The sequence below is a fragment of the Pituophis catenifer genome, unplaced genomic scaffold (assembly GCF_029215685.1).
Source record: "Pituophis catenifer annectens isolate HBS135680 unplaced genomic scaffold, rPitCat1.0.hap2 SCAF_1, whole genome shotgun sequence".
Lineage (NCBI taxonomy): Eukaryota > Metazoa > Chordata > Lepidosauria > Squamata > Colubridae > Pituophis > Pituophis catenifer.
Genome location: NW_027256881.1, coordinates 4,284,904 through 4,303,961, shown reverse-complemented (window position 1 = coordinate 4,303,961; position 19,058 = coordinate 4,284,904).

The following is a 19,058-nucleotide window of genomic DNA, read 5'->3' as shown; positions in this document are numbered from 1 at the left end:
CTAGTCCAACCCCCCCACTCAGGCAGGAAGCCCTATACCAGTGATGGCTAACCTTTTTGCCATCACGTGCCAGGAAGGGGGGGGCAGGGGAGGTTCGCGTGCACGTGTGTCCACACCCATAATTCTATGCGCCCCACCCCGTGCATGCGCGTGTGACCCCTCCCTGCCCCCCCCCACTATTGGCACGTGATGGCCCGTTTTTCTTTCTCACCTGGTTCCAGATCCTCCCTATGCATCTGGGGAGGGTGAAAACAGCCTTCCCCACCCCCTCGGAGGCCCGAAACAGCCCATTTCCCAACTTCCAGTTGAACAGGAAGTGATGTCTTTTGCTGTCCCCAGCCTCCGGAGACTCCCGGAGCTAAGCTGGCATGACAGGTGACATGGCTCCACGTGCCACCTGTGGCACGCATGCCATAGGTTCGCCATCACGGCCCTATACCCTTTCAGACAAATGGTTATCCAATTTCTTAAAAACTTCCAGTGTTTAGAGATTTACAACTTCTGGAGGCAAGTCGTTCCACTGATTAATTGTTCTCACTGTCAGGAAATTCCTCCTTAGCTAGGTTGCTTCTCTCCTTGATAAGTTTCCATCTATTGCTTCTTGTCCTGCCCTCAGGTGCTTTGGAGAATAGCTTGACTCCCTCTTCTTTGGGGCAACCCCTGAGATATTGGAAAGCTGCTATCATGTCTCTCCTAGTCCTTCTTTTCATCAAACTAGACATACCCAATTCAAGCAACTATTCTATATATGTTTTAGCCTCCAGTCCCCTCATCCTCTTTGTTGCTCTTTATTTAACTTTAGAGCTATTTGCACTGTCTTGCAGTCATGTAACCACAATTTTACTTTTATTTTTGGTGGAAACTAGCATTTATGGAAACCAGTTTTGAGCAAAAAAAAAAAAATGCAGATAATGGATATTTGGGTATCAACCACTGTTACTTAATGAACCCGGGGAAAAAGGCCTTTATACCAGAGGTGGTCAGGTGGTGATCTTCTTAACAACTTAAGTTGTTGCTTATGACAGTAACTCCAGGCTCAATTATGGTCATAAGTAGAGGACTACCAGTAACATATATTTCTTCTGATTTGTTTGTTCTAATATCTTTGTTGGCTATAATGCGGGCGTGTAAAATCCTTAATAAATATGAAGAACGGTTGCAGGAATTGGTTATGTCTAGTTTAGCGAAAAGAAGGATTAGGGGAGACATGATAGCAGTTTTCCGATATCTCAGGGGCTGCCCCAAAGAAGAGGGAGTCAAACTATTCTCCAAAGCACTTGAGGGTAGGAAAAGAAGCAATGGGTGGAAACTAATCAAGGAGAGAAGCAACCTAGAACTGTTAATCCGGACATGAAAAAAGAAGCAGGACTATCGTAGTGAAGTAAAACAACCGTTTATTCCAGGCAACAGGGAACAACAAGAAGCTAACTACGAAATGAGAACTGCCCGAGGCTGCAGCTCCTTTTACCAGGAGCTGTCCAGCCTGTCAGCCACTGAAGCTTGTTCATTTTCTCACCGGCAGGAAAATGAACCAATGAGTGAAGGCTGATGTAAGACTCACTCCTATTTGCATATTCAACAAGAACTAAGGAGAAACTTCCTAACAGTGAGGACAATTATTCGGTGGAACAATTTGCCTCCAGAAGTTGTGAATACTCCAACACTGGAAGTTTTTAAGAAGATGTTGGAAAACCATTTGTCTGAAGTGATGTAGGGCTTCCTGCCTAAGCAGGGGGTTGGACTAGAAGACCTCCAAGGTCCCTTCCAACTCTGTTAGTCTGTAATTCACTTCTTAAAAACCGGCTATAAAATATTGCATTTTGCCAGGGTGTTTATGTGGGCTCCTCCTAGGAGATTCCCTCTCAGCCAAGCCAAAAGTCTGAATTCACAAGTTACAACCCATCTCCCATAACTTATTAACACCTAGTCAAGATTAATCAAGCACAGAAACACCGAAGCAGGTCAGCTAATTAGTCGGTGATGATAACTATATTTTTCATCCTTGTTCCAATTAGTCTCCTGTACCTTTCAGGAATTTTAATTGTACCTTGATCTCCATTTAGATGTCACCCTGCTCCCCACCCCCTTCATTTTTCTTCCTAATTCTGCAACAAATTTGACCCCAAAAAAAGAAGACAGCTATTAAACAATTATCTTCAGATTTTTTCATAATGAGTTCAACAGAACTGATATTCATCCTAAATGCTTTTTTCTCCCATTATGCAGCCACAAACAGCTTCCCAAGCATAAATCTCTGTGTTTCCACTGACTTGGGTGTGGAGGAAAAGAGCTAGGAGAAAAGTTTTTAGAAAAACTGCATTCTTGGAAAAATAGAATTTTGGGGGGAGTCTTTTGCCCCTGAAGTTACTTGGATGAATTCTGAGAGGAGGCTGCGGAAAGGATTGGCTGTGATAATTTACCGGTGGGATTTCCACCTGCAGTGATAGAGTGAAGCTGTTCTGTAGCTACGTAAACTGGACCTTCCTTCCTTCCTTCCTTCCTTCCTTCCTTCCTTCCTTCCTTCCTTCCTTCCTTCCCCCTCTGTCTTCCTTCCTTCCACCCTCTTCCTTCCTTCCTCCCTTCTTTCTCTTCCCCTCCGTCTTCCTTCTTTCCTTCCTTCCTTCCTTCCTTCCTTCCTTCCTTCCTTCCTTCCTTCCTTCCTTCCTTCCTTCCCCATCTATCTTCCTTCCTTCCCCATCTGTCTTCCTTCCTTCCCCCTCTGTCTTCCTTCCTTCCACCCTCTTCCTTCCTCCCACCCTCCTTTCTCTTCCCCTCCATCTTCCTTTTTTCCATCCTCTTCCTTCCTCCCTCCCTCCTTTCTCTTCCCCTCCATCTTCCTTCTTTCCACCCTCTTCCTTCCTCCCTCCCTTCTCTTCCCCTCCATCTTCCTTCCTTTCTTCCTTCCCCCTCTGTCTTCCTTCCTTCCACCCTCTTCCTTCCTCCCTCCCACCTTTCTCTTCCCCTCCATCTTCCTTCTTTCCATCCTCTTCCTTCCTCCCTCCCTCCCTTCTCTTCCCTCCATTTTCCTTCCTTCCTTCCTTCCCCCTCTGTCTTCCTTCCTTCCACCCTCTTCCTTCCTCCCACCCTCCTTTCTCCTCTCCTCCATCTTCCTTTTTTCCATCCTCTTCCTTCCTCCCTCCCTCCCTTCTCTTCCCCTCCATCTTCCTTCCTTCCATCCTTCTCTTCCCCTCCATCTTCCTTCTTTTCACCCTCTTCCTTCCTCCCTCCCTCCCTTCTCTTCCCCTCCATCTTCCTTCCTTCCTTCCCCCTCTGTCTTCCTTCCTTCCCCCTCTATATTCCTTCCTTCCACCCTCTTCCTTCCTTCCTCCCTCCCTCCTTTCTCTACCCTCCATCTTCCTTCCTTCCACCCTCTTCCTTCCTCCCTCCTTTCTCTTCCCCTCCGTCTCTCTCCCTCCCTCCCTCCCTTCCTTCTCCGGTTAAAGAATAACAGAGTTGGAAGGGACCTTAGAGGTCTTCTACTCAAGCCCCCTGGTCAAGCAGGAAAACCTATACCATTTCAGACAAATGATATGTAATCTCTTTTTAAAAGCCTCAGGTGTTGGAGCATCCACAAATTCTGGAGGCAAGTTGTTCCACCGATTAATTGTTCTAACTGTCAGGAAATTTCTCCTTTGTTCTAGGTTGCTTCTCTCCTTGATTGATTTCCATCAGTTGCTCCTTATTCTGCCTTCTTGTGCTTTGGAGAATAGGCTGAATCCCTCCCTCTCCTTCCTTCCTTCCTTCCTTCCTTCCTTCCTTCCTTCCTTCCTTCCTTCCTTCCTTCCTTCCTCCCTCCCTCCCTCCCTCCCTTTCTTCCTTCCTTCCCTTTTCTCCTATTTTAACAAGGGAATGGGGGAGAAGACTGCAAGGGGGAGTTGGCAGAATCACAGCATGAAAGGGAGAGAGGGAGGAAAAGAGGGAGGGAAGCCTCCAGTAATATAAGAAACAAAAATCTCTAAAACATCATAAACATTTAGTGAGCAAATGTAGACAACTGAATATAATATGCCTCCTGTGGCTTTCTTGCTTTCTGCTGTGAGTTTAACCAAGAGGAGGGAGAATTTGGAGTGCGGTCTGTGCCAGTTGTCCTCATTTAGCAACTGTTCAATTAGGGTCGCTAAATGAGGTCTCTCTGCACTGCAAGAGAAAATGCCCAAATACAGAAATTCCAAGATGATGGCCCCAGATAAATAAGAAGAGAGGTTGCTTTTATTACAAATTCTTACCTTTCAGTCTTCAAGAGAAAAGAATCGGATAGGGATAGGGATAGGGATAGGGATAGGGATAGGGATAGGGATAGGGATAGGGATAGGGATAGGGATAGGGATAGGGATAGGGATAGGGATAGGGATAGGGATAGGGATAGGGTATTTATTGGGATTGGAATGGAATGGAATGGAATAGAATAGAATGTAGAATGTAGAATGTAGGATAGAATAGAATAGAATAGAATAGAATAGAATAGAATAGAATAGAATAGAATAGAATAGAATAGAATAGAATAGAATAGAATAGAATAGAATAGAATAGAATAGAACAGAACAGAATAGAATAGAATAGAATAGAATAGAATATTTATTGGGAATGGAATGGAATGGAATGGAATGGAATGGAATGGAATAGAATAGAATAGAATAGAATAGAATAGAATAGAATAGAATAGAATAGAATAGAATAGAATAGAATAGAATAGAATAGAATATTTATTGGGAATGGAATGGAATGGAATGGAGAATAAAATAGAATGGAATGGAATGGAATAGACTATAAAATATAGAATAGAATAGAATAGAATAGAATAGAATAGAATAGAATATTTATTGGGAATGGAATGGAATGGAATGGAGTGGAATGGAGTGGAATAGAATAGAATAGAATAGAATAGAATAGAATAGAATAGAATAGAATAGAATAGAATAGAATAGAATAGAATAGAATAGAATATTTATTGGGAATGGAATGGAATGGAGAACAGAACAGAACAGAACAGAACACAGCACAACAGAACAGAACAGAACAGAACAGAACAGAACAGAATAGGTTTATTTGGTGTGGTTAGGAATTGTCTCCACTACCAAAACACTCAGTGTATTCGCAAAACAACAGAGAAAATAATAATATTTAAACCACAAAGAGCACTGGTCAGGCCTAGTGTCTCATCCTGGAACTGTGTTGAGTCCCCCACCCCAACCCCACACTGCACACACACAATCTGGATAGGATTGTGCAGGTTAAACATTTGTGACCCGCACTAAGCATCCCTCTTACAATGACTATTTACAAGACATGATTGCCCAGCTTAGGCGTGCAGATTCTGTGATGGCCTTTCACTCTTTATGCCAGAGACACTAATGGCCTGTTCCCAATCACTTCAGAATCAGATATTTCCCCCTTCGAGGGAAAGGATTTAAATGGACTTCGAGAGGAATCCTAAACGAGGCAATCAGGATCACGCTCTGATTTTTTATATGGCTACGTCTTCCCTAGAATTCCCTCAGACTGCGGCCCAAGACAAGTAGTCCTCGACTTGCGATCACCACGGAACCCAAAATTTCTGTCGCTCAGCGAGGCAATTTTTAAACGCCTCCTTTTGCGATCTTGCTTGTCCCATTTGTTAAATGAACTGCTGCCGTTGTTAAATTAGTAACAAATTGTCAGGAGAAAAGATGCTAAAATAACATTAATATCTATCATTAAATTTTGTTATTGATTTTAGAACAACAACACAACACAATACAACATACAGAATACAAACACATGTGTTTCTTTTTACATATCAGTTTCGTTCCTCTTACTTTCTACTTTATACATTCCCCTTTTTTCCCATCCTTTATTATCATTGTTTTTATCGTCCCTTTGTATCTAATTTTATTCATTTACAATATTTTATAGATTTGTCACATTCTCCTCTCCATCATTTATTCATATTTACTTTCCCTAATCTCGAGCCAATCATACCACTTATTCCATACTTGGTACTATTCTGTATCTTCCTTTTCTTTTATTTCTTTCGTTAATTCGTCCATCTCCGCACAGATGGACAGATATTAATAACATTAATATCTAAACAGGGACAAATTTCACTTTAGCAAGAAACTACAGACCAGTATTGTTATTGAATGATGGTTATAAATTGCAAAGCAACTTTCAACTGAAAGGCCGAGAATGGTTTTTGCAAGCATTTATATATAAGGATTGATGTGGGTTTATATCTTAAATAACATTAAAAAGCAATGTGTTGGATATTTTGGAATATTCAGGATGAGAGAATGAAAAACCAGCTGCATTCATCTTTTTAGATGTAGAGAAGGTTTTTGACAATTGGACTCTTTCTTGTTTAAAGTTCTGGAAGATATTAAGTTTGGAGACAATTTTATACAATTTTATTAAAAAAACCAATTTATATTTCAGGGAGGGTATAAGTAATTGTTATATTGAATATTGAAGTATTAAAATACAGACATGAAACAAGATGAGAGGATTTGGGGTGTAAAGATTAAATTGATCTTTAATGTATTAAGTTAATTGTTTAATGTATTAATTAAACTAATACAATTTATGAAGTTTTTGTGGATGACTTGGTGTTGATTTTGGAAGACACTTTAAAGCTGGGGTGTCAAATTTGATTTCACTGATGGACACATCAGGGTTGTGTTTGACCTCGGTGTGTGTGTGTTGGGGGACTGGCCAGGGTTGGCATGGCCAGCTCGATGTCACTTGTGTCGGGGGCACCTGTGGTGGCCCAAGCGCTCTGCCAGCAAAAATGGGCTCCCAAGCTCCGTTTTCGGCTGTGACGGCCTCCTGCAACCCTCTGCCAGCGAAAAAAGCTTGGGAGGCCCCTCCCGAGCTCCATTTTCATTGGCAGAGGCAGAGCAGGCCATTCCTTTGCTGTTTCCAGGGCGGCCCTGCGGACCAGTTCTAAGCATCTCGCAGGCCAGATCCGGCCTGCGAGCCTTGAATTTGACACCCCTGCTTTAAAGGGAATTGAATTTTTAATGAATACATGAAAAGAATTTCAGGTTTCGGATTTAACAAACAGAAAACAAAGATGTTAACAAAACACATGAAGATACCGGAACAAACAGAACTGTTGAATAAAACAGGTTTTAAGAAGCTAAAATATTGGGGTATTACTAGGACAAATATGAATTGCATATTATTTCAAAATAACTACGTTAAGACATGGAATGAAGTTTAAAAGGGTAGGTTAGATGGGATAAAATACAATTGTCACTGCTGGAGAGAATTCCTGTGATTAAGATGAATGCTTCACCTAGAATGTTATTTTTATTTCAAACAGTACCTGCTTTGACAGCTAATGCACCATTTAAACAATGACAGAGGATATATCTAAATTTGTATGGTGGTAGAGGGGGGAAAAAACAATAATTTAAATATATTACAAGATGCAAAGGAAAGGGGGGATTGGGTCTACCAGATTTAAACAGGATCACCAGAATCTTCTGGGCACTGACAAGGTAATCCGGTCTTCCAGAATCCATCTGAGCCCCAATGAAACCAGTATTTCTTCACAGATCCTAGAGATCCCACAGATCCTTCACAGAGACTGTCGCCTCTTCCCAGAAAGTAGCAAGGAAAACAGGTTGTGAAGAGGATGTGTAGCATCCTAGACAATCCTTTGGACCCAGAGGCAGGGATTCAGCCAGGGCCTTCAGAACCTCCAGAAGCTCCTTTAAGTGAACAGGACGAAGAGGAGGAGCCTCTTCTCAATGCACGGGCGCACAGAGCTGCCAAAAGGCAGGAGTGACTCCTCAGGAGTAAGGCTTGGGGCTAATTGGCCACTCCCTTAGCCTATTTAAGGAGGAACACCGATTGCAACAAGCTGTAGGAAACAACTTTAGTTCACTCTCCTTCGCGTCTGGATTCTCTGAAAAATTGCTTCTGGGCTTTCTGCCAACCCTAGTAAAACTGTGATTACCTTATCTTAGAATTCTTGTAGGCTGTTAAGCAAGTTTATTAACAGCCTTTGGTTGAAAAAGACTGAGTTATTTGAGTAAAATAAGCTTTGTATAGATTTTGTGTGTGCTGCGTTCTTTGGGGTCCGTAGCTGGGGCAGAAGAGGTAGAAGGAAGTGAACTACCAATACTCTTTTCTGCTGTCCTCACCACTCTCTGCACCGCCTTCCTGTCTGAAGCAGTAATGCTTCCAAACCAGACAGCAATGCCATATGACAGGATGTTCTCGATCGTCCCTCTATAGAAAGTGGCAAGGACAGGTGAAGGAAAATGAACTTTTCTCACGCAATGCAGAAAATGCTTGATGTGTTTGGCTGCTCTTATGAGAAATGAACAAAGTTATTGCATCTACAGGCAGTTCTCGATTTACGTCTGTAATGGACCTGGGAATTTCTGCTGATGGTCATAACTCGAGGCACCCATGTGACCAAACCGATTTTTCAACTTTGTTTGCAAAGCTCAAAAATTGGAAGTAAATGCCAGTTTTGGGCAAAATCGTCTTAAAACACAGTCCCATGATTGTGGGACGCTGCAAGAGTTGCTGGAATTGTGTGTGTCTAGTTTAATGAAAAGAAAACCAGGAGTGACATGATAGCAGTTTTCCAATATCTAAAGGGCTTCCACAAAAAAGAGGAGGTCAACCTATTCTCCAAAGCACCTGAAGGCTGGAGAACGGATGGAAACTAATCAAGGAGAGAAGCAACCTAGAACTAAGGAGAAATTTCCTGACAATTAATCAATGGAACGACTTGCTTCCAGAAATTGTACGTGCTCCATCACTGGGGGGGTTTTAAGAAGAAATTGGACAACCATTTCTCCAGAATGGTACATGGCAGGGGTCCCCAACCTGTAGGCCCAGGCCCACTACTGGGCGATGGCCTATTCACAACTGGGCAGAATGTGCGTTGGGCAGGTGCACACACGTGTGCAGTTCAACTCACACGAGCGGCAGGCGCCGGCACTTTCAGCCCCACTCCCACGAGTGATGTGTGTCTGTGTGCACCACTCAAATGAAGCTGTGAGCACATGGATATGCCCCTCGTACAAAATTACATGACCTCCAAGGTCCCTTCCAATTTTGTTATTCTGTTAAATTTATTTATTTATTTATTTATTGGTTCAATTTATATGCCGCCCACGTGACACCCCTCCTGCGCGAACTGCACTGGCTCCCAGTGGTCTTCCGGGTGCGATTCAAGGTATTGGTTACCACCTTTAAAGCGCTCCATGGCATTGGACCTGGGTACCTTCGAGACCGACTTCTGCCACCAACAGCCTCCCACCGGCCAGTCCGCTCCCACAGAGAGGGTCTCCTCAGGATGCCATCGGCCAAATTATGTCGGCTGGCGACACCCAGGGGGAGGGCCTTCTCTGTGGGAGCCCCTGCCCTTTGAAATGAACTGCCCCCAGAAATGCATAAGATCTCCGACCTCCGTATATTTCACTGTGCCCTCAAAACCTTGTTGTTCCGCCAGGCCGGGCTATCAATGTAAAGATTTTAATTGGTTTTAAATGTGGGATTTTAAATTTGGGGGTTTTATAATTGAGCCAATTATTTAATAATTTTAATTATTTTTAAATTTTGTCTGTCTTTGTGCTTTTAATTAGGCTGTACACCGCCCTGAGTCTTTCGGGAGAAGTGCTGTATAGAAATAAAATTATTATTATTATTATTATTCTCCGGAGACTCAGGGCGGCTTACAATGCGTTAAGCAATAGCTTTCATACTTTTGTATATACCTGCTTAGTAGGGCTTTCGCCCTCCCCCCCAAGCGGTGTTCTTTTTTATACAAAGTCAGTTTATTGCCCCCACAATCCGGGTCCTCATTTTACCTACCCGGAAAGGATGGAAGGTTGAGTCAACCTTGAGCCTGGTGAGATTTGAACTTGCAGTAATTGCAGGCAGCTGGCAGCTAAGTGCTATTTAACAGCGCTTTCGTCCGCTGCTCCACCAAGGCTCCAGTTGCCAGCTGCCCAAAATTCAGTCTCATAACCACAAGGAGGGGGCGCCTGGCCATTGGTATTTCGAATGCGGGGTCATAAGTCACCCCCTCCAAGTAGATCTGCTGGAACTTTGAACTGTCACTAAGCAACCGGTTGAAAGTCAAGGACTTACATGTGGTGTGGATATTGCCTATAGAGAAAGTTGCCGGTGCTTTCAGCCGGCATGGCAGAGAGCCGATTTTTTGCACATTTTAAGGGGTACCGTTTGTCTCTCCCAAATTCTTCTGCTCCATTAAATCACGTGCACCCAAAGCAGCTGAAGGAACGAAAAAGAGAACAAGAAAAAAGGAGAAAATTGCATTCCAAACTATATTAATAGCAAATTTAAAAAAAAGAAATCAATGGCATTTGATTAGATTTTGATTTCTTCCTTCTTCCGACTCTCTAATCTAATCTGTTTTCCCCTCCATTTCATTGGGATGGGAAGGGCGCTTTAAGACGCAGTATTGTTTTATGAAAAGACCAAATCAAGAGATTTGCAGAAATGATCATGGCTAAACCACAGGCAGTCCTCAACTTACGGCGGTTCACTTAGTGACTGTTCAAAGTTGAAAAAAGTGACTTTCACACTTAATGACCGTTGCAGCATTCCCAGGGTCATGTGATCGAAATTTTGGCAACTGGCTCATATTTATGACGGTTGTAGTATCCCACGTGATCCCTTTTTGCGGCCTTCTGACAAAGTCAATGGGGAAGCCAGATTCACTTAACAACCATATTACCAAATTAACAACTTCAGTGGTTCACTTAACCACCGTTAAGTGGGGCAAAACTCACTTAACAAATGTCTCGCCTAACAACAGAAATGTTGGGCTTAAAATGTGATTAAGTGTAAATGCAATTCCATTATGGCAGGAAGGCAGGGGTGGGATTCAGCCGGTTTGTACCAGTTCGGGTAAACTGGATGTTAATTTTAATCTGGTTCACCGAACTGGTAGTTGCAAGGACTGACTGAGCCGCCCACCACTCCCCGCCCCTCCCAGGAGTCTCCATGAAGCCCGTTTTGGATGCCAGGTAAGTGCAGGGCCCACACGGATGCTCTGGGAGAGAGAAAAACGGGCCTATTGGAAGTACCGGAAGTCTGAAAACATGCCCGTTTCCAGCCTCTGGAAGGCCTCCGAAGCCCGGGGGAGGCTGTTTTTGCCCTCCCGGAGGCTTAAAGAAAGCCTCCGAAGTCTGGGGAGGGTGAAAATGTCCCCCCCATGGTGTAGGAGGCTGCATAGGCCACGCCCACCATGGCCACGCCCACCCAGCAACCAGGCAGAGAACCGGTTGCTAAAATTTCTGAATCCCACCCCTGCAGGAAGGGATGTGATATCCAGCGATTCTGAGCTGAGAGATTGTGGAAATTCCATGAAATCTGACATTTCCTGCAAGCAAAACAGATGCCTTAATTACAGGACTACCAGTAATTGTAATAATATTTCTGGCACATTGATATTTATTTGTTCGTTTATTTATTTATGCAATGTTTACCGCTGCTCAACTCAACCAAGTGACTCAAACATGTCCCCAAATTCTGTTTGCTTGGAAGAAGATCCTGCGAGAAAAAAATAAGGTTTACTTTAGATGTGCACAAACACAAACACACAAATGTTTGTAAATGTGTGCAACATCTAACAGGTAGTGCTCAAAATAATGTCAAGGGCCAGGAAAATCAGGAGATTCGGGCAGTTCAAATAAGGACAGGTAGTCCTTGACCTACGACCACAATTGAGCTCCAAATTTATGTTGCTAAGTGGGAAATTTGTGAAGTGAGTTTTTATGACTCACTTGTCGTAAAAATGACTTTGCGACTTTTCTTGTTCACTGAATCAGTGCAGGTGTTATATGAATAACATGGTGGTTTCCCCATTGACTTTGCTTGTCAGAAGTAGTAACTGTGAAAGGGATCTTGGAGTCCTCGTGGACAACCACCAGTGATGGGTTCCTCCCGGTTCGGCCTGGTTCGGCCGAGCTGGTAATGGTGATGATATGATGTCACCAAACCGGTTCTCTTTGTTCGGGAGCTGGGTCCTCCCGCCCCGCCCCCCCCGCGTTATTCTTACCTTTTATTTGGCCCCGCCCCCAATCTATTTGTTGCCTCCGAGTCCCAGCTGATCAGGAAAAAACCTGTTTAAACTCTTGCCGCGGGGCTTCAAAGGGCCGCCCTACAGCTGATCAGTGTTAAAAGGCAGTGTGGTGGTAGACCAGAGTGCTCGAAAAACAAATGGGTAGACCAGTGCCTCCAAAAACAAATGAGTAGACCTGTGCCTCCAAAAACAAATGAGTAGACCGGTGCCTCCAAAAACAAATGTGTAGACCGAAACGCTCCAAGAACAAATGGGTAGACCAGTACAGCTCTGTAAGCAGTTAAAAGCCTGGTAGACCAGGGCCTCTGCTAAATCCTAAAGAATTGTCACATGACTGTCAAACCACGCCCACAAAATAAGCCACGCCCATAGAACCAGTAGTAAAAAAAATTAGAACCCACCCCTGACAACCACTTAAATATCAGCCAGCCGTGTGCAGCAGCTGCCAAAAAAGCCAAGACAGTTCTAGGCTTCATAAACAGAGAGATAGAATCAGCATCATGTAAAGATCACCATTTGTCTGAAGTGGTGTAGGGTTTCTTGCCTAAGTAGGGGGTTGGACTAGAAGACCTCCAAGGTCCCTTGCAAAAGGGGATCACAGAACATCCGGGACACTGCAAACCATCATAAATGTGAGTCAGTTGTCAAGCACCCAAATATCAATCACGTGACCACGGGGATGCTGCAATGGTCATAAATCATAAGTCACTTTTTTTCAGTGGCAATGTAATGTTGAATGGTCACTAAATGAACTGTTGTAAATCGAGGACTTCCTGTATAAAGATTTATTACAAGCTTAAGCGCTCTGCAAGAATCTGAACTACTAATGGTCAAAGGAAATTAGCGGAAGTTAGGAAAGGAATTCAAGGTGGGCTGAATTTAGATCTCTTGTGAGCGCCAGGGGACTCAAGACTTATGACTTGCTTGACCCCTCCTTCAGGCCTAGCCTGGTCATTAACTACAATTAAGACCCTAATGGAGCCTGCTCATCACAGTCATAACTCGTGAAGGCTGTAAACAGGTCAGTCATGTGACCCACCTGCTTTTACAACCATTGTGGCAGTCATTAAGTGAACAGCTGCAGTTGTTAAGCGAACTAATGGTTGGGTGTGGGCATGGTTTTGCCGAAAACCAGAAATAAATGCTGGTTTACATCAAAACTGTTACAATACGTAGTCACATGACTTTGAATCTAGGTCCTAAGTACCCCCCAGGTAGGTCCATCGGAAAGTTCAACGGTTGCTAAGCAACTGGTCATAGGTGGAGGCCTATCTCGATGTACATTTCATACAAATTATCAGAGGTGTTTATATTTGAAAAGGCCGCATTCAGTCTTCCTGACAGGGTCAAAAAAGTCAAGATGGCGACCATGATGGTATAATTAAAGTTCCATCTGTTTTTCTATGTGTTGGACCTGAACATACTAGGCACACCCACAATCATTAAAAAAAATCATTACGTTTTCAATAATCCATTGCGACCTTCATCTTAACTTTATTGACTATAGTCTGCAAACATTCCTGACTTACAAAGAATATCAAACGAGAAATTTGCAGCATTAGGAAGTCAACATAATTCTCTGTTTTTCAAACTTGGCAATATTAAATTGTGTGCGCTTCAATTCCCAGAATTCCCCAGCCAGCATGCTTTTAGATATGTGGATTTCAACTCCCAGAATTCCCCAGCCAGCATGCTTTTAGATATGTAGATGTCAAGTCCTAGAATTCCCCAGCCAGCACGCTTTTAAATATGTGTGTTTCAATTCCCAGAATTCCCCAGCCAGCATGCTTTTAGATATGTAGATGTCAACTCCCAGAATTCCCTAGTCAGCATGCTTTTAGATATGTAGATGTCAACTCCCAGAATTCCCTAGTCAGCATGCTTTTAGATAAGTGGGTTTCAACTCCCAGAATTCCCCAGCCAGCCTGCTTTAAGATGTATGGACTTCAACTCCCAGAATTCCCCAGCCAGCAGGGGAATTCTGGAAAAAAAACACAAATTGAAGGCACACTGGAGGACTGTGGACGCATTTTCACAATTTTGTTGGACGCAGTATCCAGCTGGCTTACTGGTTTCCTTACTGGTTTCCTCCGCGCCCCATTTGGGGCCTAGTAGTCTTCCCTACAGCCTCCTGGGAGCAAAAACAGGCCGGGGGGGGGGGGGGTGCCGCGCACACATATTTTTTTAATATTCCTCAAAATATTTTATTCTTCTAGGAGGGTGGGTGGGTGCTAACTTTCTACAGAAGCTTATTAAGGAGAGATCCAACCTAAAATTAAGGAGGAAAATTCCTGACAGTGAAAGCAATCAATCTATGGAACGACTTGCCTCCCGAAGCTGTGGGTGCTCCATCACTGTAAAGAAGAGATTAGACAGCCATTTGTCTGAAATGTTATAGCAGGGTTGGACTAGCAGACCTCCAAGGTCCCTTCCAACTGTTGTTATCCTGTATTGTAACTCCTGAAGAAGACATCAGGGGTGGGATTCAGCCGGTTTGGTTCGATCAGTTCGGTTGAACCGGATGCTAATTTACATCTGGTTCGCTGAACCGGTAGTTGCAAGGACTGGCTGGTCCCGCCCATCCCTCCCCTCCCAGGCATCTCCATGCAGCCCATTTTGGATGCCAGGTAAGTGCAGGGCCCGCATGGAGGCTCTGGGACGGTGAAAAAAGGGCCTCCCGGAAGTTCCAGAAGTCTGAAAATGGGCCCATTTCCGGCCTCCAGAAGGCCTCCGGAGCCCGGGGGAGGCCGTTTTCGCCTCTCCAGAGGCTCAAGGAAAGTCTCCAGAGCCTGGGGAGGGCAAAAATATCCCCCAACCATGGTGCAGGAGGCCAAGTAGGCCATGCCCACGCAGGAACTGGGCAGAGAACCGGTTGCTAAAATTTTTGAATCCCACCCCCATTCCCTTCCCCAAAGGTGATTGTTTGACATGATAAAATGTCTACCAATTGCATCGTTCCCCCCTTCCCCATGTCTTTAGCTCTTCCATTTCTGTGCCAAAAAAACCAAGTCCTGCATTTTGTCATTGTTGTGGTCCGCCAGTAGCCTGAGGAGCTGGCAGCGAAGTCGGACACCGATGAGGCTGAGGTAGAACAGGGGCCAGTCCTGGAGACTGGGGAAGGCCTGGATGAGGGCTCTGTGTCAGAGGCAGAGATGGGGCCAGGGCCATCGGGGAGTGATGCGCGGACTTCGGAACTTCCAGAGGCTGACAGCAGAGAGGCAGAGGAACAGGAGGAGCCTGTTCCTAGTGCACGTATGAGAAGAGCTGCCAGAAGGCAGGAGCAGCTAAAGCAGAAAGGACAACTCGGGAGTAGGGCCAAGAGATGATTGGCCCCTCCTATAAGGCTTAAAAGATCAGCAATGGCTCTTTGTCTCTTTGCCGGAAAACAACCATTGACAGATTTGCTTCGTGTTTCAATGTATTTCTTTCTTGTCAGCGTCTTCTGTTCCTGAACTGTTGCCAAGAAAAGCCTTTGGCAGTTTGCCTAATTATCCCAAGGTCAGAGATAAACTAAAGAATGGTGTTTTGAGAACTTTGCTTTCATTTCATTTGGAAAACAGCTGTTTTAATAAAATCTGTTTGTTTTTTGGAACTGTTTTGCATTTAATACTAACTACTTGGGCCTGGGTCACAACAGTCCAAGGGTGGGTTCTAAAATTTTTACTACCGGTTCTGTGGGCATGGCTTATTTTGTGGGTGTGGCTTGATGGTCATGTGACAATTCTTTAGGATTTAGCAGAGGTACTGGTCTACCAGGCTTTTAACTGCTTGCAGAGCTGTACCCATTTATTTTTGCAGGCACCGGTCTACTCATGTATGTTTGCAGGCACTGGTCTACCCATTTATTTTTGCAGGCACCGGTCTACTCATTTGTTTTTGGAGGCACTGGTCTACCACCAAACTGCCTTTTACCACTGATCAGCTGTAGGGCGGCCCTTTGAAGCCCCGCGGCAAGAGTTTAAACAGTTTTTTTCCTTATAGCCCATCAGCTGGGACTCAGGAGGCAGCAATAGATTGGGGGTGAGGCCAAATAAAAGGTAAGAATAACGCGGGGGGGCAGAACCGGTTCAGTGACATCATATCGTCACCGCTACTGGCTCGGCAGAACCGGGAGGAACCGGGAGGAACCCACCACTGCAACAGTCATCTTCCTCTCCATCTTTCTTAGGCAGTGCGAGAAGGGACCCGGTAGAAAAGAATTCATACATTTCTTCCCCGCAAAGCTTTTTTATGTCACTGCAACTGCAGCCAGAACCTAAGCAAGATAAGGCCTCTTTTTTTGTGCAAATAAATGTTGGTTTAGTTCAATTTGCTTGGGGGCGGGAGGGGAAGAGTGTAAGTTGGCGGGAGGGGGTGAACCACCAGCATTAAATGATAAATGATACGATTTTCATATGTGAAAAGTAGTTATTACCCCCCCCTTCCCCCGCATCTACACACGTGCGGTAGAGTGTTTGTGTGGGGGGAGGCAGGAGATAAAACGGGAAATTATACATGCCAAGATAATTTCACGGGAATGCAAAATCCTTGTCAGGAGCCATTCAAAATTCAACCCATACAAGGTTTTTCTTTGCGCTCTGGCCAGGATCTGGAGAGAAGGCGAATTATAGAAAGAAAGAAAGAATATATATAAATATATTTCCACGGCAGATGTTGCCTAGGGTCAGGAAAAAACACAAGAGATAACCGGGGGGGGGGGGGGTTTAAGGCAAGCTACATTTGCACAACAATGACTCGCTCCCTTCTCCTGCTCCTGAAGATATCACAACATTTTTCCTCTTTAAAGGACAAAACACAAGCATTTCTAATCCAGGTTTTACAATAGCCTCTTTTCCACCAGCGTGACCCCCAGAGGCGGGCTTTAAATTACAAATGTACACCCCCCCACAGGTACACCCCTCCCCCCCCCAAGCCTCGATCCTTTCTTTTCCTGCATGGGTTCACACATTTTTATAAAAAACAGTCGCTTGACGGTGTCTGACCCACAAAATCCTGAAATTTGGAGGAAGAGAAATTGCATTCTAGAAATCTATGAATGGCAAAAACAAATTTCTAACAATCTTTACTTGAGTGTTACTGATTAAGAGAATGACAGCGTCGGAAGGGACTTCTTGTCGAATCAACTCCCTGCTGAAGCAGGAGACTCTATACCAGTGGTGGGATCAGTGGTGAAATCCAAATTTTTTTACTACCGGTTCTGTGGGCGTGGCTTGGTGGGCATGGCAGGGGAAGGATACTGCAAAATCCCCATTCCCTCCCCACTCTTGGGGGAAGGATACTGCAAAATCTCCATTCCCTCCCCACTCTTGGGGGAAGGATACTGCAAAATCTCCATTCCCACCCCACTCCAGGGGAAGGATACTGCAAAATCCCCATTCCCTCCCCACTCCAGGGAAAGGATTCTGCAAAATCCTCATTCACTCCCCACTCCTAGGGAAAGGATACTGCAAAATCCTCATTCACTCCCCAATACTAGGGGAAGGATACTGCAAAATCTCCATTCCCACCCCACTCCAGGGGAAGGATACTGCAAAATCCCCATTCCCTCCCCACTCCAGAGGAAGGATACTGCAAAATCACCATTCCCTCCCCACTCCAGGGAAAGGATTCTGCAAAATCCTCATTCACTCCCCACTCCTAGGGGAAGGATAACGCAAAATCTCCATTCCCACCGCACTCCAGGGGAAGGATACTGCAAAATCTCAATTCCCTCCCCATTCTGGGGCCAGCCAGAGGTGGCATTTGCCGGTTCTCTGAACTGCTCAAAATTTCCACTACCGGTTCTCCAGAACCTGTCAGATCCTGCTGGATTTCAACTCTGGGTGGGATTCAAATAATTTAATAACCGGTTATCTGCCCTCATGACTGGCTGGGTGGGCATGGCCATGGTGGGCATGGCCAGGAGGTGTGACCAGCAGCACTCGGCCTCCTGCATTCCCTGGGAGCAAAAACGGGGTGCGGAGGTGCACCACATACACACACCCATGCGCCCCATTTTGGAATTCTGGGAGTCCACACATCTTCACGTCACCAAGGTTGAGAAAACACTAAATAAGAGCCACAGACTCTACCTGCCTCCTGGAGTTGGGAAGCTCCATCGCTTGAGATTTTCAAGAAAGGACTGGACAACCTTTGGTCCAAGATGAACTAAGGCTGAGATGGCGAACCTATGGCACGCATGCCAGTGGTGGCACACAGAGCCCTCTCTGTGGGCATGCACGCCGTTGCCAGCTGCTCTTCCGGTTTCCGGCACGCACATGCGCGCCAGCCAGCTGATCTTCGTGCATGCCGGAGCGCTGGAAAACCAAAGACCAGGTGGCCAGCCAGCTGATCTTTGCATGTGCCGGAGTCCCGGAAACTCAAAGATCAGCTGGCTGGTGCACATGCGCGCGCCAGCTCCCTAGTCTTTGGGTTTCAGGAGCACACACGAAGACCAGCTGGCCAGCACACATGCACATGCCAGAAACCTGAAGACCAGGTGTCCGGCGCGCATATGTGCACTGGCCAGCTAGTCTTCGAGTTTCCGGGCCTCCATTGCATGCAAAGACCAGCTGGCTGGCCACCTGATCTTTGGGTTTCCGGCGCTCTGGCACGTCCAAAGACAAGCTGGCCGGTGTTGTGACTCCGACCCCCGAGGCCGACTTATCGGAGGGAGAAAGCTCCGAACATGAAGGAGAGGAGTTGGCCAGGCCTCCCTCTCCAGGACCCTCCTCTCTGGCAATGCCTCAGGTGTCTCCCGAAGGAGAAGAGATTGGCCAGGAGCCAGGTATGTCCTCGCAGTCGGACAGTAAAGGAGATAAGTCTTGGCTGGATCCACGCCAGCGTCAGAGAGACAAGCGCACATAGCAGAAAAGGAGGCGTGCCAGAGATTAAGCTGAGTCACTGGACCACACCCCACAGGGGATAAAAGGGGATGTGGTGGCCATTCAGGCTCTGTGACGGACAAAACTAAACTACTAGCAAGTCACATTGTATCTTTGAAACAATGTTATCTACCTTGGATTTA